Raw genomic sequence first — 24,074 nt, 5'->3', positions numbered from 1 at the left:
ACATATTAATTAAATTCTTATTATGTGAGAGATAACTGGGATTAGCATTGCTGGTTTTTAAAAAGGAAGCAGAGATGATAACAAAGCAAACCAGATCTTACCTTCCGGTAGTCTACTCTGTAGAGGGCAAAGCAGCACAAATCACATGATCTTTTAAAAAGTTTATGGTGACAATGATAATGATTGTTGTCCCCAAAGAATTTGCTTAAAATTAGGATCCATAAATAACCAGAGATAAAAGCAAAACAAATTTTATTAGCTTTCCATAGCACAAAAAAAAGGAGGAGCTATAAAAAAACTGAATGGGTAAACAGAACACAGGTGCTCTGAGTTTGGAGTCTATCTAGATAAAATCATTGTTTTCTCCTCTATTTTTTAGAGAATGTTTTTCATCCTTATGTGTTTGCTAACACTGAGAACTATGATAAATAGCATTTAAGGCTTAAGGTATGGTCATCAATATAATGATACAAAACTATGACGTAAATGTAGACATTTAAAATAATGTTATAAAAAATAGACCTTTTGATAAGAAAGTTTAAATCTCAAACTAGCATCTCTAGTTTCTGTGAGAACACTCTTTACAAAGTTTGTAGTGGTCTCTGTTGTCATCAGTGGCTGTTATGAAGTAATGACTAAACGGTAATTTCTTATATCCAAAAATTGTCTTATGCTAGATGCTTCAGGACATGGAACTCTTATTTCTTGGTAATTTTTGAAGTATATGATAATAATTCTGAACCCAAAATAAAAATGGATGCAAATAAATAAGAACACTTCCTGGGGGTAACTTCAGTTTATAGGAAGTTCTTAGAAAAAGGATAACTAATACAAAAAATAATTGCATCATTTCAATATAAAAGGAAAATATTTTTAAGAAAATAGAGTCCTTCTGCAACAACCCTCAAACCTTAAAATAATAGGTCAGCTTGTCTGCCTTTGCAATGTAAATGGGAACTTCTGGCATTGTGAATATATCGTTTCTGTAGGAAGTGAATTATGAGTATGAATTGTTCACTGAAGGGTATAGAATGCTTCTCTTCAAACTCTTTCAGTGTGTGTGTGTGTGAGTGTGTGTGCGTGTGTGTGTGTGTGTGTTTCAGGTGTGCAAGGGCAGAAAGAATGGTGATAAGTGTTCCTCAAAAATTAAATGTAAGTTCATGTGTCTGAAATCTTTAAATTAGTAGTGGTTAATTTATCTTTTTATTCTCATGGCTATGGATGACTGGGGATACCAGTGAACTGTTATGGAACTTATTTTAGCAATATAGATTACAATAAAAATATGTTCCACAGCTGCAAGGTTAGCCAAAATTAAATTTGTTTATGAAAGTATGCAGTGTTGTTTCAGGATCACCATTAATTAATTTTGTCAATAATTTCTGATTTTTAAAAAACCTGTATAATAAAGTTAATAATTTAGGGATTTAAGTTATTTGGAAGTAATTTTTACTGCTAAAAATCTAAGATTGAAACACTTTGTAAGATTTCGAGTACAAAGGAAATCTTATTTAATTAAAAAAATTCAATAGAAGTGTGATACGTGAAATGACCAGGTACCCTTATACCAAGCAATCTAGTTAATGTAATTAAAAACAAAATTATCTCTAAATAAGTATAATAGTATGAAAAGACTTCTAAAAATCTAGAATTTAGAAATTATATCTAAAATATAAGTGTGGGAGTTCCAGAAGCCTTCATAAACAGTTATTTCACTGTGCACTTTGAAAAATAACACTTATGTCCTGTAAATTGAAACAAAGCAAGCGAACTATACAGCAGAAACCTGCTCCTTCACACTGTGACCTTAGAATAATGAAAGGTCAAGAACAGTGATCATCTGTCTCCATAATTTCAACTAACAATTGACAAACACAATTTAGAAACTGCCAAAAAGTGAAATTGATCTTGTTCTTAGAGAAAATTGTATCTATCTGGATTTCTCTGCTATGGTACAATAGCGACAATGATAAAGAATTCATACATATCCATCAATATGAGTATGGAAGCATTATTTTGTAAATGCTTTGATTCAATTTACAGAACAGAAATTCCATTTAAATGATATATCTTAGACAGTACTGGGAAATACTCTAATATTGTATTTTTCCTTACATTTATGACATGCAGCTATAATTTTGAAGCAGACATAGCTACAGTATGTACGATGTTTAAAAAGTTTGACAATTCTAACATTATTAGTGTATTTAGTTCCCCTATAAACTAATACCGTCTCTTGAAACTTGCTAGATATTAAAAATATAATTGAAGGAGATGGCTTAAAATTTCATAAGATAGGATGCTTACTTTTTAAAAAATGACAATATTTTTCATGGTTTTGTTGAAATATTGGGCAGCCATTTTTTGCAAATATGGAAAGTAGATAATTATGAAAAGAGAGGTATTAACATCTCACATATAAAGAAACATACAAAATACATTGCTAGTAAATGTAGCAATATGGAGACTATTTCATATATAAGCTGTTATTTTTCTTTTTTCTTAACGAAGTAAAGTTTGCCAAATAACTATAACTGCATGCGCACATGTACGCAAAACACACAATCCAGTTTTAGTTTAAGTAATGTAATGGGCCAGCAAACAACACTTTAAAACTTTTTCTGTTCCCAGCTACTTAATAATGAGCCATCATTGAAGCCTTTTAGGAGATGGTTGGTGAGAAAAGGTAAAGATTCAAACACATTCACCTCCACTATCACTAATCACAACTGAAATGTACATAATTAAATATATTGGAAATTATTGTAAAGTGAGGGTTAAAAGTTTCCAGTAGAGTGCCTTACTTTCAACCCTACTGAAAAAATAAATAAGTTGAAGCTTACATCATGGGATTTTAATATATATTATTTTATTTGGTTATTAGAATTGTTTAATTGTATACTGTTTAATATTTACAAAGAGAATTGAATATTAAGTTAAAGGATTATTCTAAAATGTTTAATAATTAACCAATATTCCTAATTTTGTCCTGAATTATAACTATTGTGAGAATTATTTTATCATAAATAATATGATTTAAACTATTTTTTGAGAACACTTTAGTATAAGAGTTAGAAACATTTTACAATATTGTGTACTCAATAACATGTATATATTAATGTATATGTGATATATCACATATTTATCATGATATATGCATATATGTAAATGAATAATTTAGTAAATTCCCTTAAAAGCAAATGAACTATAAACCAATATTTTAAGTGATATAATGTGATCTGTAGAATATAATGTCAGTTAAAAGATACTTCCTTACAAAGGATGTGTTAAAATTCTTGATCTAATATGGCTAAGACATTTGTAGATTTTGAAGACGTCTTTAATTTTTCTTGTCAAGTTCTGCTAATATTTTTATCTATGTTTAATGAAGATATTATATTATTATCTCATACATTAAAATTTCTCATTCTAAGCCAAGGGTATATTTTTCAGTTTCTGTTCATATATATAAACACAAACTTTTAAATAGAATAATCTATTAAAAAATTATGTCAACAAAAAGGTGTTTCTTGTCTCAAAGAAAGTATTTGAAATTGAATTTTGCAATTGGAGAGACCATGCACCAAATTCTTTGAGGAAGCTGCCTTATATTTTGAAGACTCCATTCTTTTCTCTTTTTTTTTCTCCTTCTGTAAAGTAGGGATTGGTACCACAGAGTTGTTAGAAGAAAATAAGATTAGTCATGAAAATGGACTAATAAAGTACCTGCCCCATAATAGCTAAATCAATATTAATGTTATCATTATCACTGTCATCATATCCTTGTTGATAGTAGTTGAAGCTGAGTTAACTGTTAGAAATACTATGGTAACAGAAGTTTTGAGTAGATAACACCTTGAATTAAACCCTGTGGTGTAATATTTTTGTGCTACAAGGTGAAACCATTATGTTTTAATCCTGTTGCTAAGAATAATACTTTTCTAATAAAGTAAATATGAATCTGCACAATATGAAGAAAAATAGGAGCCATTATCTAACATAACAGTTTCTAACATTTGACTACCTTATTTTTGTATTAGTTTCTTTGCATGTTAATTTTACTTTTCCAGTGGATTGTTATACAAATTTTTATTGTTTAAAGTTTACTTTATTCTTTTAAACTTGTTTTAAGTTTCCAAAAAAAACAACCTGAGCGGCCGGGCGCGGTGGCTCAAGCCTGTAATCCCAGCACTTTGGGAGGCCGAGGCGGGTGGATCACGAGGTCAAGAGATCGAGACCATCCTGGTCAACATGGTGAAACCCCGTCTCTACTAAAAATACAAAAAATTAGCTGGGCATGGTGGTGCGTGCCTGTAATCCCAGCTACTCAGGAGGCTGAGGCAGGAGAATTGCCTGAACCCAGGAGGCAGAGGTTGCAGTGAGCCGAGATCGCGCCATTGCACTCCAGCCTGGGTAACATGAGTGAAACTCCGTCTCAAAAAAAAAAAAAAAAAAAAGAAAAGAAAAGAAAAAAACAACCTGAGCAAAGATTACAGTTTCCATATAACTCCTCCCTGCCAATGTACACACATATGCACACATATACAGAGTTTCCCCTATTATCAATATCTTGAATTAGTATGGTACATTTTTTTACACTTCATGAGCCAATATTATTACAAGTTTATCAAGGAAAATCCATAGTTTATATTAGTGTTCACTCTTAAGTTGTACATTATGCAGCTTTGAAAAATGTATAATGTTATATATCAATCTGTACAGTATCATATAGAATAGTTTCACTGCCCTGAAAATGCTCTGTGCTCCATCGCTCATCTCTCATACCCTCTTCACAAAGCCCCTGGAAACCTCTGACCTTTTCACTGTCTTTTGCATTTACAATAATGTTATGTATTTGAGAATCATACTGTATGTAGCCTTTTTTGACTAATTTCTTTCACATAGTAATATACATTTAATTTTCTTCCATGTCTTTTTGTGGTTTAATAGTTCATTTCTTTTTATCACTAAATAACATTCTGTTGTCTGTATTTATCACACTTTGTTTATCCACTAACCTATTGAAAAACAGTTTGGTTGCTTCCAAGTTTTGGAAATTATAAATAGAGCTGCCATGTTTCATATTTATGTTTAATATTCACAAAAAAACCAGAGTGTGCTTATTTTAATGGTGGCTCTTACTTTTCACAAATATTTTAACTGAAGTATCTTCTGTTTTAAAGCCAAATTAAGTTATGCAGAGCTGAACCAGTAATAGTGTTCTCTTATATGAAAACATAATACTGACGCCATCCTGTGCTCAAAGTTCCCTAATTTATATACTTTTTTTTCAGAACAACTATGCATTTCAACTATCTGACCAACACAGAAAGAACAAGACATTTAAATATAATTATTATAAGACATTTTAGAGAACAAGAATAATTTCCCTATATTTGCATACATATTTATTTGCAGACATTGATGTCATAGTATTATAATAGAAGAAAAAACCTTAAGGGGTACTGCAGGAATCTAAACTACTTAATGCATTTTACTTCTCTTTGGCACACAAGTATTATAGGCTCGTCGTACAGAAACTTGTGTTCGCCTCATTATCAAAGGACTAGGTTACATAGGAAAATATCTTGCCATAAGGAAGTATCTGACATCAAATATTAGAGAAGTAATACCTATAAACTTTATATCCTAAAATAAATTGAAAATGTAGATATTTTGCAGATATACTAAGCCAAAACTCTTCCCAGCAAAATCTGAAAAATTCCTTTGCAATTCAATTGTTTATAACTTTACTTTCCCTTTTCCATGTTAAAAAAATAACTCCATAAGGTCACAAGCATATTTCTTTTTCTGTTGTCACTGAACACCTAGTGTCTCTGATACTGCTTACAAATGATAACTGTAATAGAGAGTCATGAAATGAGTAAAGAGCTGATATGGTTTGGCTGTGTCCCCACCCAAATCTTGCCTTGAGTTTTGATAATCCCCATGTGTTAAGGGCTGGGACAGGTAGAGACAATTGAATCATGGGGACAGTTTCCTCCATACTGTTCTCATGGTAGTTAATAAGTCTCAGGAGAGATGGTGGTTTTATACATGGGAGTTCCCCTGCACAAGCTCTCTTGCCTGCTGCCATTTAAGATGTGACATTGCCCCTCTTTTGCTTTCTGCCATTATTGTGAGGCCTCCCAGTTATGCAGAACTGCGAATTAATTAAAACTGTTTCCTTTATGTCTTTAGTAGCAGCATGAGAACAGACTAATACAAATGTGTCCCTGGGATAGCAAATTCGGTACAATTTTCCGAGCTCTGACTAGGTAAATCCTAGAATGGTTTGATTTCTCACCTTGGCAGAAGTTCCATTACAGCAGTATAAAAGAGGAGACTCTATAGTGTTATGAATTCATGCTAAAAAAACTTATAGTTTATACACACACACACACACACATATTTTATATATATATATATATATATATATATATATATATATATATATATATATATATATAAAACATCACACATTTGTATACAAGGGCATATATTTATAAGATGTACCTAAAGACATACATATACATGGTGTAATATAAACATATAGCACTTAGTTTTCTGAAAGATGCCATTTCTGGTAGATTGTAAAATGACAACAAATTAACTAAACAAAAATTCCCTTGCTGATCTATGCTGTTGTGTATTGTGTATACTCTCAAGTAGAGATGTTTTCTATCCTTGACTCTAGGTAGTTGATTTGGCTTGTTTTGGCCATGAGGCATTATAAATGTGATGCAAATACATACTTCAAATTGTTTGTACACTAACACATGCTTTTTCACTGCCATTTGGAATCTTGAGCCTTCCACGGAATACTACTGTAAGAAGCTCATATTAACCTACTTAATGAAAAATAATTATGAAGAGTAGAAACACTTTGTCTCAGCATATCTTCTTATTCTATCAGGCTGTTAACTGATGGGCATTTGAGTGATACCATCCTAGAACATTTAGCAGCCAGGTGACCCATCATCTGGCAATAGACGCATGAGAAAACATAGCAGAGATCAAACTGTCTCAGCAGAATCACATGGCTGAGCCACAGAATTATGGGCTAAATAAAATGATTGTTCCTTTAAGCCGCTGCTTTGTGTGAGTTTAATATGCAGAAAAATTTTACCAATACACACTCAAATTTTACACTTCGTAAACAAAGCAATCCCAGGTACCACTTCTTTTCAGATAGGTTAAATTAGGATGGGGTGGTGAAAAGTTAATATATTGTACCAATATAGAAGTAGGCTTAGTAATATGTGAGAGTACACTGCAGAATAATTAATAACCATCTGTAGTTTTGCATATATGTACTTAAAAATATGTCTTTCACATCCATCATTAATAGAACAGTTTTGCAGCATCATTATAGTTCATTCGATTTAAATTGTTTTTTAAATGAATTATTGTATGATCTTCAATGTACCCATATGGTGTTCTTCATGTTTGAAATCATATTATTTGAGATATATACTTTTGAGGGTCCTCATTTATTCACTCCATTTTTCGTGCCAAATATACTGCCTTATCTTAGTTCTTGTGAAAACACTCACTTGTAAGGACACAATATTATTGAGTTCATGGTTTTAGAACATTTTGGTTACAGTTAAGTATGCAAACACATACATACTCTAATTATAAAATATAGATAGCATAATTGTCAAAGAAGTTGAAATTATTGGCTTTCAATATCATACAATTCCATGACCTGACATGACACATGTAATGATTTTCAAAAAATTGCATTGCACGCAATTTTAACCTTTAAATAAATAAGAGCATAGGTTTTATTTTACATGTATTGACATTGCGAAAAAATGATCAGAGAGATACATAGGATAGTGCATTATTTATTCTTGGAGGAGTTTATGATAAACATGTAATCCCCTTGTATTCTGAATTAATCATTGCAATTATATCCAGTTGGTTTAAAACACAATTCTAAAGTTCCTTCAATTTAACAGATAATTTTTTTTTCTCATTTGAAGACTGATGTGGATGTTCTTAACTGTCCCCCTATGGTTGGTGGCCATTCCTATAGATCTGCCAGCCATGCATAGGTAGAAAAAATTACCATAACATTAATGAACTGTTTATAGGCCAGAGGTCCACTTCACTTCTGTTCCCATTCCATTGATACATTACAACTGAATGGTACTACATTGAGGCTTGAGGATTTGAAAATTGTGGTTTTTTTTTTCCATGAACAGAATGAAAATATATAAACCAAGAGGACAAAAGTTTTTCTCTGCCAAATGCCCCTTTCCCATTCTAATTTGAAGTCTTCAAGCTCTTAAAATTGTTCTGTGTTTGAGATGCTTTCTTCATTCCTTCATTTATCAATATGATAAAATTTGCATTCACTCCTTTCAATGAAACATAGGAATTGTAAGACTCACTTTATCTTATTCTTCACGTTTCGTAACTGATATTTTTACTATTGCATTACTTTTTCCTATTGATTATGGTTTCAACTTTGAAATTAGCACATAGAATTGTATGTCCGTGTCAATCACTTGCCAACAGAATCTCAAGCCTTTCCTGAGTGCAGTTTTGAATCTCAATTTCCCCAATCTCTACCAACAACAATTTTACTTTAGCAGTACCAAAGGTTTTAATTTATATTCTATTCAACCTTGAAAATTTTTTTTCCATTTCTGTGTCTTTAAAGTGACTACATTAAAAAGAAATATAATTTTTGCATTCATTATAGTATAAAATTATATTTACTTATATCCAAGCACTTTAAATTTTCTAGTTTTATTTGTATATGGGAATTATTATCAATGCATTGATATTCAAATACGAATAATACCAGTTTCAAAGACAAATATTTTCATTTAATTGTACCTCTTCCCATTTTATCTCCCCACCACATCTTCTATTTTGCTTCTTGTTTGAACCATGACTTTTATACACAGATGTTAGGATTCACTTGGGGTGTCTGGCAAAATATTAAAGCAAATATTAGGGATAGCTATAGATTATAGTCTCAAACCTTTTGGAAGCCCAAAGGTTTTTATTAACTTATGGAACAGGCTGAGGGCAGCCAGTTTTTACCTTAGAACATTAAGTCATAAGATGTAGATTAGGGATAATAAAAGCTTCCCCATTTCAGTCTGTTTACCCCACATTCCTTTGTCCCTACTCTAATTTGTTTACTCAGGTAAACTTTATGCTGAATGGTCCTTTCAGTGGGAGGTCAAAAGGGAATTACCTGTTAATGGTGTTTATTCTGGGCCCCAGAACTAGAATATCATTCTTAAAACCACTCTTTTAACCATGTTAGTTATATGCAACCATTTTGACATAGAACCTCTATTACTAAATCTATACTGAATAAATGAGAAGAAGGACAAGGATGAGAAGTCGGTTAGCTGCAATTACCCTCTGAAATCAGTTTACGACCATCCCTTGCCCACTCAATTCACTGTATTCGTGTATGTGAGAGTGTATTTCATGCATATGTCGCTGAGTCAAGGTCTGCAGGACAGATCTCTGCAGTTAGTGATCCATGTCTCAGGTGGTGACCCTGATGTGATCAACGTCTCACATAGATATATTTACTGGAGTTGGTGATTGCTTCTCCTCTCATGTCTTTATTTTCGTGCCTTCATCAATGTTTTCTTTTTTTTCCCTCAGCTCTCAATCACACTTAATATTTTATCCAGATTTTGTACTTTTTAGAAATTTTTCTATCAAAGCCCTCTGTGTGATTTGGAGAAGATGGCCACTAGGCTATGAAATTAATTTGTCACACTCTCTATGTCAGAGTCATTGTTTCCCATGCCACATGTCTTGATTCCCTTCTTCCCAGTTTTGATAGGCCATAAACAAGTTTGTGGGATGCACATTTTTTAATTTAATCTTTATTTTTATTTCCATAAATTATTAGGGTACAGGTGATATTTGGTTACATGAGTAAGTTCTTTAGTGGTGATTTGTGAGATTTTGGTGTACCCATCAACTGAGAAGTATTCACTGCACCATATTTGTCATCTTTTATCTCTTATCCCCCTTCTACTCTTCCCCACAAGTCCCCAAATTCCAATGTGTCATTTTTATGTCTTTGCTTCCTCATAGCTTAGATCCCACATATCAATGAGAATATGTAATGTTTGGTTTTCCATTCCTGAGTTACTTCACTTAGAATAATAGACTCCAATCTCATGCAGGTCATTGCAAATGTTGTTAATTCATTCCTTTTTAAGGACGCATACTATTCCATTATATATATATATATATACACACACACACACACACACACACACACATACATACACATACATATACGTAACACAGTTCCCTTATCCACTTATTGATTGATGGGCATTTGCGTTGGTTCCATGATTTTGCAGTTGTGAATTGTGCTGCTATAAGTATGCATGTATAACTATCTTTTTCTAACAATGACTTCTTTTTCTCTAGGTAAATACCCAGTAGTTGGTTTTCTGGATCAAATGATAGTTCTACTTTCAGTTTTTTAAGGAATCCCTATAGTTTTCCATAGTGGCTGCACTAGTTTGCATTCTGTGGGAGAAAAGTTTTATTTGTCCTTTAAATGTGAAAACATCCTTAGGGCCTCACACTTGACTGACATTTTGGGTGAGAAGAGAATTTTGAACAGTGGCCTCCAAAGTTCCTTTTCTATTAGAACTTCCCTAGCAAGACATTGGTATCTATACTACCTATTGTTCTCTGAAGTTAGTTTGATTCAGTAACCCACCACATTGTTTTTTATTGCATATTTCTAAATAAAATGGATTACCCACTCAACAATTAATTGCTTGAATAATTAGGTAATGCATTCTAATTTGTCAAATTTAGCCTAAAAAACAAAAGAACAGTAAAAACAAGTTTTAGCAGACTCAAAATTGTGTATCCCATGAAATTCAGTAGAATTGCATTCCAATATTTGTGGATGTCTGCTTATCTGTGAGACATATTACTGAACTATATGCAATAATTTACATAAACTCTTCTCAGGTTAACATTTTATTATATAAATGATATGGCACAACAAATACAGAGGAACCACAGTATCTTTGGTGAGATATTAAAGACCATATACTTTTTTCATTGGAATAAAATAGAGACCTCAAAAATAACACCACACATCTACAACCATCTGATATTTGACAAAGCTTACAAAAATAAGCAATGGAGAAAGGATCTGCTATTTACTAAATGATGCTGAAAAACTGGCTAGCCATATGCAGAAAATGGACACTGGACCCCTTCTGTATACCTTATACAAAAATTAACTCAAGATGAATTAAATACTTAAATGTAAAACCCACAACTATAAAAATCCTAGAAGAAAACTTAGATAATACCATTCAATACATAGGCATGGGCAAAGACTTCATGAAAAAAATGCCAAAAGCAATGGAAACAAAAGCCAAAATTGACAAATGGGATCTAATTAAGCTAGAGTTTCTGCAAAGCAGAAAGAAACTGTCATGAGAGTGAACAGGCAACCTACACAATGGGAGAAAATTTTTCCAACCTATCCATCTGATAAAGCTCTAATATACAGAATTTACCAGAAACTTACACAAATTTACAACATAAAAACAACCCCATCAAAAGTGGGTGAAGGATATGAACAGACACTTCTCAAAAGAAAACATTTATGTGGCCAACAATCATATTTTAAAAAACTCAACATCACTGATGTTTAGATAAATGGAAATCAAAACAACAATGAGATACCATCTCATGCCAGTCAGAATGGAGATTATTAAAAAAATCAAGAAACAATAGATGCTGGCAAGACTATGGAGAAGTAGGAATGCTTTTACACTGTTGATGGAAATGTAAATTAGTTCGACCTTTGTGGAAGACAGTGTGATGATTCCTCAAAGATCTACAACCATAAATACCATTTGACCCAACAATATCATTATTTGATATATACCCAAAGGAATAAAAATCATTGTACTGTAAAGACACATGCACATGTATGTTTACTGCAGCACTACTTACAATAGCAAAGTCCTGTAACCAATCCAAATCCCCATCAATAATAGGCTGGATAAAGAAAATGTGGTACATATATACCAAGGAATACTACACAGTCATAAAGAGAAATGAGATCATGTCTTTTTTAGGAACATGGATGAAGCTGGAAGCTATCCTCCTCAGCAAACTAACAGAGGGACAGAAACCAAACACCACATGTTCTCACTCATAAGTGGGAGTTGAACAATGAAAATGCTTGGGCACAGTATGAAGAACAAGATACACCAGGGCCTGTTGGAGGGTGGTGGGGGAGGGGAAGGAACTTAGAGAATGGGGTCAATGGGTGCAGCAAACCACGATGGCACATGTACTCCAAGGTAACAAACATGTACACTCTGCACATGTATCCTGGAACTTAAAGTAAAAGGAAAAAAAAAAAAAGAAAGAAAAAGAAAGAAACAAGTGGATTTTGTCAGTAGACATATGAAAGAGCATCTCTTTATCTCCTAGACAGTGGTGTGATTTAACACTCATAGGTGCTCAAAAAAAACATTTTAATATTTAACTTAAAATTAGAAAATAAATGGGAATTTTTTTACTTATCAGCTAGCAGTTTATAACAATTAACAAATCCAGTTCAACCATAAAGGTTAAATAGTGTGGAAAGAATGGAGGAAATAAAGTTAAGCAAAATACTCCTTTTGGCCTCAATTAGGTTATATCCTTTCACAGAAATAAAGAATAACAAAGTTGTATTTATAGTAGCTCTGTTATTAAACACCTCTTAATGCATCAGTATGTTGTTTAAGTAGTTTGTGTAATGATTTGCTTATTAGTTCTATCAGCACATAACACTTCTAGAGTCAATTAATACAAATAAGAGGTAAATCTCATGCTAATTTAACATTAAACTCATTTTTCCCCATCTTTTGTATGTCGAACCTTATCTCCTTCTTCATTACAGGCTCTCTGCAATCGTCAAATCAATTGAGAACTTTCCATCTTAAAAAACAAGCAAATATTACACTAAAATATATCTTTGATTTTCATCACAGAAAATATTACCAATAAAGGTTCTATATCCTCTTTAAACATTTTTATGTGTGCTTCAAGGTATCCTTTTACTCTGTTCACTAGTTTAAATAAACTTAAAATTAAAATAAAAGTAAAACCACCAGTATTCAATAGTCTTACTATTCTATCCAATTATATATGCCACCCAAGGGACTGCATTCTTTATCCTAACAATAACTGTCAGAATGAGGATGATAAATTGCAGGCTTTTACATCTGGCTCAGACATATATGTAGATTTCCAAAAGAATATATGCAACTGTTTCCGGAAACTTCAAACATGCATGTCCCACAGGCACAGCAGAGTTGACAACTCCAAATATTACTCTTTCTTACTTTCAATGGAAAGCCCATTACAGCACTTCATCCTCATTTACCTGAACAACGATCTCCTTCCAAAGAGAAAATAATGTTTTTTAATATTCATATTTTTTATGCATTATACAGTACATGGCACATAGAATTGTTATTAAATATATTGAATAAATTAATTATCTGATTTTAACATCTTCTTGGACTAAGACTTTTGCAATTGCATATATGCATAAAAAATATGCTAAAAAGCGACTACAATATTGTAGCCCCTCCAATATGATAAGTTAAATTGTTGAATCAATTTTAAATGTCAGACTAACCTTGTGACAACCACTAATAACCAATCTAAACAAAGCCACAACACACACCAAATGCTATATAAATTAGGAAAGTAAGATAATGAAAAGATAATGTATTAAGTTTTAACATTAAGCAGATATTTAATTACCTGAAGATGATGCCATAAATTTTAATTACTGTATAGTCATATAGCGGACTAGAAACCAAACTATCTTTTGATAATCAAATTCCCATCCTGAGTCTAGCAAACTCAATCATAATGAATGAATTGATTTAACAAGTAAGTTATTACTAGCAAAGAACGTTGTGAGTCTTCATCTGGAATAAAGAAAAGAAAATTTTATCAGATCCTGTTAAATATGTCAGCCAGGAGAAACAGAACAATAAAATTAATAATGTGTTTCCTGGTAATACAGGAGCAAGCTGAATGAGGAATCAGATAGTGTAGCAGATAGTAAACCTGAAAACCTTGGAATGGATAACAATAAGACTAAGGAGAGTGTTCCTGAAAGGCAAACAAATGAAAAAAGTAAAATAATAATGGACACAATGATGGTGATTTAGGTAATCCTGAAAGGCTTATCTTAAAGAGAAATGAAGAAATAATGAATGTTCTGTTTGCTGAAGGTGAATGTGAGCTAAATTAGATAAAATGTGAAAGAAACTTTATCACGTTTGTAGATGCTGCATATTGTAAAGCCAATTCTGAAAGAGGTATTAATGTTTTAGAGTAACAGTCTCTACAGAATCATTTGTAAGGAAATGACCCCTACAACCAACCATCATGAATTCCCTATAATCAAAGTGGTATATACTAGCCTACACTTAAGGCAAAATTGTGTAACTGTGAATATTATAGCTTAATATCCGTAATCAGCTTATATACTTACCTTGGGTTATTCTGACACATTACCCCTATTTTAGAATTCTCATTTAAAGAAATCTTTTGGAGAACCCATTCTTAAGATATTAACTGCAAAACTGAATACAGGGTTCAGCCTTATTCAGCCCACATCAATCATTACCGTCTTACCATCTCAGGCACCAAACATCTTTGAGATCATGTCATCCTTCTTGGGATCAGTCAGTCATAAATAAGCAACAACAACAAAAAATATTTTTAAAAAGTTTGTAATTTTGGTAATTTCCCTCCATTCGTGCCACTCTTTCCTGTCAGCCTGGGTACTATAGTGGAAGCTGTTCATACTTATACACAATTATCACTCTGCTTTTTGGAAACCTTCTATCTATTGTAAATAAACTGACATGATTATTTAAAATTCCACTGAATAATATTTTCTACACCTAGGATTAATTGACTCCTGGTACTTAATTGAGATTTTGCTTCTCTTACAGCAATCTAGATTAAACAAAACAAAATAGCCTATTCTAATAGACCCATCTATCATGGGAGTCATGGATAAAAAATAGATAGACCATAGACTTTATTCTATATACTCAATGCTGCTATATAGTTTTTTTAATACTTCAACTATTCAACATAATTTCAAAACCCCTTACACCCAGTAATAAGTATCCTGTGTTTTGACAATGAAGAGACCTTTAATTTCTTTATGCCTGTTTTTTTCCAATTCTATCATGTCTCTCACATTTTCACTTTTTAATACACTAATCTCTAGCCCTCTTGTTAATCATCTGAACTCTACTTTAAGTAGTATTTCCTAACCTAGAGTTTGCTAAAAAAAAAAAACACATAGCAGTGAAAGTTAACAGTAAATGCCTCATTGGAAAGTGCATATCTAGGACAATAAGAGTGAGGAAAATGGATGGGAGGTTAAAGAGAGAAGAATCAGAAGCAGATACAAAGCAATGCATGATCAAATTGTCTACTGCTTGAAAAGAGATATAGCCAATCCAACAGCATGGATATCTGAGTAGGATGTACAGAAAGTCAAAGGAAGGTATAGAGAGTCATTTTTTTTTCTGCAGAACTTTTATCTCCTCTCCCGCAATGATCAGTTTTATCCTATAGAAAATTAACTTGTTTGCAGTTCCAGTGGTTGTCATTTGAAACTTTTAATAGCCAACCGAGAAGCTAGCACTTACATCCTATTCCTTCATACTTTATTCAAGTTTGGAAGAGTTGGAAGGAGCCAGGCTTTAACTCCAGTTGGTGGGATTGCTCATGGTTACACAAAAACCTTTGCTGTGTTGGCTGGCGAAAAACAAGTAGTGAGAGCTAGTAGAAATTTAAGACTGAAAAAAATCTGAGGCATTTATATGCTATTTGTCTGATATTAAGCAGTGCCTTCAATTCCCCTTTACCCCAAACTTAGAAGAACTGATCACTGGATAAATTTTCAAATCTAACTTATGTATTGTATACGAAGAAAGTTAAATAATATAATTCAAAAATAGTTTGACAAAAAATTATTTGAGTTAATATTTCTGTCATATTCAGGTTTTTATAAAAAATATAAAGTATAAAAAATACACTTCGCCGCATCTGTTGTGCCCTTACATTTTAATAATCATTCTAACTGGTGTGAGATTGTGTCTCATGGTTTTGATTTGCATGTCTCTAATGACCAGTGATGATGAGCTCTTTTTTCATATGTTTATTGTCCACATAAATATCTTCTTTTGAGAAGTGTCTGTTCATATACTTTGCCCACTTTTACATGGAGTTGTTTTTTTCTTGTAAATTTGTTTAAGCTCCTTGTAGATTCTGGATATTAGACATGTGGAAGGAGAGATTCACCTTGGAAATGTTGCCTTCCTATCTTTCTGCTGCTCTGGTTTGGGTTTTTTCTTTTGCTTTGCTTTGTTTTGTTTCTCCCACTAGCGCTTTGTTACTCCTTCTAAGCTATTCTAATTTATTTTCCTTCAATTGTAATGAATAAACTGTCATTCTCTTAGCAGTAAAAATCAGGAACCTGGACATCATTCTTGTCTCCTGAGCATTTATCTTACCACAACCATCCTTGCTATTGAAATGTCAAAGAAAAAGCGCACCTAACACAGTTAAACAGATAAGGAAGACTTTATTCAACCCTGTTGCAATAAGTGGCGAGAAATTGAACTCAACTCCTCTGAAACTAAAGGCTAAAGGGTTTTTAAGTTGTGAGGTGAGTTATGAAATAACTGGAGGACTTCAGGGGTGGATTGGTCAACAGAACGTGTTGAGTGCATCGAGAATTTATTTCTGCATCTTCATTTCTTTTTCTCTTTGTAATTAAGTCATCCATGTTTGCTAATTAGAGCTTGTGGATGTTAGACCCTTGCCCTTCCACAGAAGCCAGGAGATTTTGGTGCTAGCTTTCCTGATGAGTACATTTCAAAGATGGCTCCCAAGTCCTTGAAAAAGACAGTGGGTTGTAAAACTGGCATTAGGCCTTCAAGGCAGTGTATATACATCTCACAAAGGAGGTTAGAGTAAGAACTACCAATGGTAACATTTCAAAGTGAATGCTTTAAGAAAAGGGAGGTCCAGGGCTTATAGTCAGGAAGAAACATTTCTAAAATTCAGTCAAGCTTAGGGGAATATTAAGGATGTCTTGGTCACAATCAACCACCTTATACCATGTATTTGATTTTCAAAATGTGCCTCTCAAATTCATCCATTTTTTTTCACTCCATTCTCACTGTCATAACTGAAGCTGTAGTCACCATTGTCCACCATCTGGCTTCTTGCAACAGCCTTCTTGTCATTGTTGCTTGAACACATAGCTATTCATATACCTTGCAACTATGTCTGCACCCACCAAATTATTATTTATAAAGTCACCATAATAATATTTCTAGCTGGCAGGGCACGGTGGTTCACGTCTGTAATCCCAGCATTCTGGGAGGCTTAGGTGGACGGATCACCTGAGGTCTGGAGTTCCAGCCCAGCCTGACCAACATGGAGAAACCCAGTCTCTATTAAAAATTCAAAATTAGCCAGGCATGGTGGAACGCGCCTGTAATCCCAGCTACTTGAGAGGCTGAGGCAGGAAAATTGCTTGAACCCAGGAGGCGGAGGTTGTGGTGAGCCAAGATCGGGCGTTGCACTCCAGCCTGGGCAACAAGTGCTAAACTTCAACTCAAAAAGCAAAAACAAAAAAAAAAAAACAACAATTATACATATATACACACACACAAATATATATATTTCTAGAATGCAAATTAATTCATGTTCAGTGCTCAGCCTTCTTTAAAGATAGCCCTTTGACTTCAAAGTAGAGCCCAAATGCCTTTTCCAGGCTTCAGGAGTCCTTCATGAACAGGTCCTGATGAGCTTTCTAGTCAATACTTTGCCAACACTGCTCCAAATTCCAAACACTAAGTTCTAGTTATTTGAAACTCTTCTAATATTCCAGAATACAGAACAGCCTTCTGACAATAGACAATACCGATACTGTTTTCCTTTTCTTCATTTTCCTTGTGTACTGGATTTGCCTAGCTTGATTTTATTAATCTGACAGGTCAAAAATGAAATATTATGTAATTTGGAAAGATTTCCTTGAGCATCTTGGGCTGAAGTAGATGTTTTTATTTTTCTATAAGTTCCTATAGCACACTGTAGTTTCCCCTTCAAATCACTTATGTCTTCAATGTTCACAGCCAGTTACAGTTTGACTTTCCAGCTACATCATGTCAGAAATGTTTGTGATTGGATCTCAGTCTTTGTAAAATGCAGTGCATATAATAGCACCACTGTTGAATTAAAAAATAAAATTTATTAAATTTGTTCTGATTCTACTTGACCCAAATTTTTAAAAATTGATTTTTCAAAGAAAAGAGATCACAACTCAGTATCTATCTATCTATCTATCTATCTATATATATATATATAATTTTTATTAGAATAGAGTTAGCAAGATTCAAGGCACATTTCAATTGAGAGCATGCTGTTTTGGACAGAAATAATTCTACTCCCCACCCCACACTCCTTCCTTCCGCTACCTGCTCTCCTCTCTCAACAGGTCCCCACACCCTTTCTCAAATAAAATCCATTTTACCATCTCTAGGTGGAATTCTACTTTTCTGATAGAATGCCCGCCACTATATATATTAAATTACCAGTCTGGTCCCTGACATTTGAATTGTTCCTGGCATATAGGATTCTTCATAATGTTTCACAGTCTTCACCTGCTTTTGATATATTGGGGAAAATTGGAATCCACTGAGGGCAGTAAAATACGATATACCCAGGAATGTCTAAATTCACAAAATTCTTCTAAATGTTCATATGACTCTAAGAATTTGATGGAATGTAAGAGCCTGCTCTTACGCTTTGTCCGCATAAAAAATAATTCCTAACCACAAACGATGCTCACTCTTAAATACAAAAGCGATTTACAGTGACATTGCTCAACAAATAATAAAATAACAGGGTCATTTCCAAGATCATTTTATCTATTAAAAAAATGAAAATAGCATATTCTGTGTGTGAGTCTATGTGAGTGTATGTGAGTTTTAATTTAGACAGGATGTAACTAATAAACTGAAAAGTTATCAATCTACTTTAGTGAGATACATGTTTGATGTCTAAAGAAAGACTCTTCTTAAGATTCAGGTGTTGTATTAAGTCAAGATGTAGCTATAAATTACACATAGATATTTGACTTTTTTACTGCACCTTGACTGTTCAGCTTACTGCAGAAAATTATAAAGCTATGCAGATTGGTGCCATCATTTACAGTCATGACTTCAATAGTCATCTATGAGGCTGATGACCAAATCTAAAACCTTAGAATAAATCTTTATCCTGACCTCTAGCTTGAAACATATTTTAATAGTTTATTTGTTTGCTTGGTTGACAATATTTTTCCTTGATTGTGCCCTAAATATCTGCAAATAGATGTTCCCTGAGCATTACACATTAAACTAATTCAAATCTAAACTCGTTATAATCCTTGAAAACCAAATCTAAACTCATTATAATTCTTGAAAACTATGTTCTACTGTATACATTCCATATTTTACCATAAACATTTCCTATTGTCAGTCACCGTAAAAAGAAACCCGGGAAAAATGTAAAGGTGCATTTTCTATGCACTATTCACATTAAAGCAGTCAAGAAATATTTTTGATTCTACCTCCTAAATATTTTATAAATACATTAAATTTCTTCCATACTTAGTATATTTCTTTCTTACCATTTTCATTATTTCATATCAGAAAAATAAAAAATTTCATTGCATTTTATTCAGCTTCCAAACTAAATAATACACACACATATATGCATATATACACTAAAATTAGAAATGTTCAGTTAAAAGTAACCTTTACTTAAAATTCTGATAGCAATTGCTTAATGGCTCTGCATAACCTTTGTACCAATCTATATTTCTAGTATTTCTTCCAAATTGTTATATTTTTATTTTTTGCACTGTTTTTTAGCTAATAATGGTAACACATAGAAATAATGTTTATATGCCCTCCTTTTAAAATGTATTCTTTATTATAGTAAGTAAATTTCCCAAACAATATTCCAGTCATGAAAAAGCAGGTATATTTGTCTTGTTTCTGAAGAGAGGGCTATCTCATGAATTCATTAGATAGGAAAAAATTTAAGACATAATTTTGGCTATGTTTATACAAGAAAATTAGAGGATATTTAAAAAAGTGTTATTTAATCAGATTAATCCATTAAAATTAGTAAAACAATTTTAATTAATTAATATATATATATATGTATGTATATGTTCTTAATAAGCCAACTGTAAGAAAGACCATTGTGGAATTCCCAAAATAAAATATAATTAGCCAAAATATATTATTCCTGATATACATTTAAAAAATCACAATATTGCTGAAATATTTTGATAATAGTTTACTGTGGAAGTGTTATTTTATAAATTAAAAAATGTTATGCTTTGTTTTCTGCTCTCTCCCTTCTCATGATTCACAAGTGATTTGAACTACTTGTTTTCAGGTCTCATTATGCTGTTTTCATTGCTACATAGAATATTGTTCAATAACCTCAATGAAGACTTAAGAGACCACAAAATTCTCCATATTGATGAAGATATATATATATATATATATATATGAGATTATACACATACATAAAAATGTGTATGTGTGTATATGGGTACATTTATACAAATCCATATAAATACATATAGACATATAAAATATGTGGCAAGGTAGTTACATAAATTCTCTATATCTCTATTTTAACATATGTAAAATAGAGATACCATTATTTCATAAAACAACTTATGATGCAATATTTATATGATGTATTATATAGGGAATGTTTGAGTAAAATATTTTAAGCTGCTATGTAAATATTAGTTAATCCCTCCAAACTAAATACATGTAGTAATCAATAACGTGTGCATGTAATTTATCGATGTCTTCAGAAGACTCACTTGAATTAAATGAAGAAAGAAAAGAATATCTATTTCTCAGTGCTATTTAATATTTTTATCGGGAAGTTCTTATAAATTTAATTGGCAAATAAAGAAATAGTAGATAAAATAAAAAGTTGGAAAGAAAATATTTTTGCTAAAAATATAAACACTCAGAATGTTCAAAAATATATAATGCAAATTTACTATAAGCAATACATTTTATTAGGTAGCCCCTCCTAAATATCATTAATAAATATTTTCTGTAGATCTAGCCATATTATTGTATATGTAAGAAATATTAAAATAAGGAAGTCTAAAAATACTTTCCAGACTGATATTTGTGAATGGATAAAAACTGCAAAAATCACTGTATTTTACTTTTAGAGAAGAAATAGGCCAGTTATCTTGAATAGCTTAGATAAATAGGTCCAAAAATTGACATGTTGCTTTTAAAACATTTAAATTAGAAAATAGTGTTCTAAATTATTAATGCAGAAATTTAGTTTTTATAAAGCAGTGTAAAAGTCAAAAGGGAAATATTGCTACTTATACATACATTTTTAAATATCTTAATGATAAATATTTGAAACTTCTCTTCAATATGCTTTTTTAGTATTCCCTAAATCCTGTTTTTGTTTATGTATATTACACAAAATAACCATAATCTCAAAAGTCAGTAATTAATTTTATTTTCTAATACATTATTAATATTGTTAAAAGAAGAAATGATTTTCTATGGAGTTCATTTAGTTTACAGATTATTTGTACCAGTATTTCCTTTTCTACTAATATCATACATGAATTTTTGATTCTATGTACAGTTTTATACCAAAATTATGAAACCTCTGAAGGCCTGATTGTATTAAGGACAATGAAATAAATCATACAAAAATTTAACAGAAAATAAATTAATAATTTTCCTTCTTATGCATATAAAATAATTATTCTGTAATTTAGTCTGCTAAAACCAGAGAATAGATAAAACATACACCAATGTATTTGTTTCATTTATTTATTAAAAGCATATAATATTTTATATATTTATGGAATGCACATGATACTTTGTTACATGCATAGAACAATTAGTTCAAGGTATTTGAGATATTTATAAGTTTGAGTATTTCTCATTTTTATGCATTGGAAAGAATACATAGAAAATTTCTCTCTTTTAGTGACTTTGAAATATGCAATACATTGTTGTCAATTGTAGTCACCCTTATCTGCTTTCAAACAATAGAACATACATAGAGCTGGTACCATTCCTTCTCAAACTACTCCAAACAATACAAAAAAGAGGGAATCCTCCCTAACTCATTTTATGAGACCAACATCATCCTGATACCAAAACTTGGCAGAGATACAACTAAAAGAGAAAATTTCAGGCCAATGTTCACGATGAACATTGATGTGAAAATCTTCAATAAAATACTGGCAAACTGAATCCAATAACACATCAAAAGCTTATCCATCATGATCAAGTTGGCTTTATCCCAGGAATGCCAGGTTGGTTCAACATCAGCAACTCTATAAACATAATCCATCACATAAACAGAACCAAAGACAAAAACCACATAATTATCTCAATACAGGCAGAGAAGGTTTTAACAAAATTCAACAGGCCTTTATGCTAAAAGCTCTCAATAAACTAGGTATCAATGGAACATATCTCAAAATAATAAAAGCTATTTATGACAAACCCACAACAAATATCATACTGAATGAATGGGAAACTGGAAGCTCTGGCCAGAGCAATCAAGCAAGAAAAAGAAATAAAGGGTATTCAATTAGGAAAAGAGGAAGTCAAGTTGTCTCTATTTGCAGACAACATGATTGTCTATTTAGAAGACCCGTCATCTGAGCCCAAAATCTGCTTAAGCTGATAAGCAACTTCAGCAAAATCTCAGGATATAAAATCAATGTGGAAAAATCACAAGCATTCCTATACACTGATAACAGACAGAGAGCTAAATCATGAGCAAACTCCCATTCAAAATTGCTACAAAGAGAATAAAATACCTAGGAAAACAACTAACAAGGGATGTGAAGGACCTTTTCAAGGAGAACTACAAACTACTGTTCAAGAAAATAAGAGAGGACACAAACACATGGAAAAATTTTCCATGCTCATTGTTAGGAGGAATCAATATTGTGAAAATGGCCATACTGCCCAAAGTAATTTATAGATTCAATTCTATTCCCATCAAGCTACCATTGACCTTCAAAGAACTGGAAGAAAAACCACCTTAAACTTCATATGGAACCAAGAAAGAGCAAGTATAGCCAAGACAATCCTTAGCAAAAAAAAAAAAAAAAAAAACAAAGTTGGAGACATCACGCTACCTGACTTCAGACTATACTACAAGGCTACAGTAAGCTACATTAAAGAGCACAGTACTGGAATCAAAACAGAGAGGTAGTCCAATGGAACAGAACAGAGACCAAGGAAGTAATGCCACACATCTACAATCATCTGATCTTCGACAAACCTGACAAAAACAAGCAACAGGGAAAGGATTTCCAGTTTAATAAATCATGTGGGGAAAACTGGCTGGCCATATGTAGAAAGCTGAGACTAGGCCTTTTTCTTACATCTTATACAAATATTAACTTAAGATGAATTAAGGATTTAAATATAAGATCTAACACCATAAAAACCCTAGAAGAAAACCTAGGCAATACCATTCAGGACATAGGCATAGGCAAGGACTTCATGGTTAAAACACCAAAAGCAATGGCAATAAAAGCCAAAATAGACATGGGGATCTAATTAAACTTAAGAGCTCCTGCACAGCAAAAGAAACTATCATTAGTGTGAACTGGCAATCAAGAGATTGGGAAAAAAATTTTTGCAACCTACCCATCTGACAAAAGGCTAATATCCAGAATCTACAAATAACTTAAACAAATTTATAAGAAAAAAACAGCCCCATGAAAATGTGGGCAAAGTATATGAACAGACGCTTTTCAAAAGCAGATATTTATGAAGCCAACAGATTTGAAAAAAAGCCCATCATCACTGGTCATTAGAGAAATGCAATCCAAAACCACATTGAGATACCATCTCATGCCAGTTAGAATGGGGATCATTAAAAAATCAGGAGACAACAGATGC

This window comes from Sapajus apella, unplaced genomic scaffold (genome assembly GCF_009761245.1).
Source record: "Sapajus apella isolate SASKATOON/1434 unplaced genomic scaffold, GSC_monkey_1.0 scaffold9, whole genome shotgun sequence".
Taxonomy (NCBI): domain Eukaryota; kingdom Metazoa; phylum Chordata; class Mammalia; order Primates; family Cebidae; genus Sapajus; species Sapajus apella.
This window is presented reverse-complemented; position numbering follows the sequence as displayed.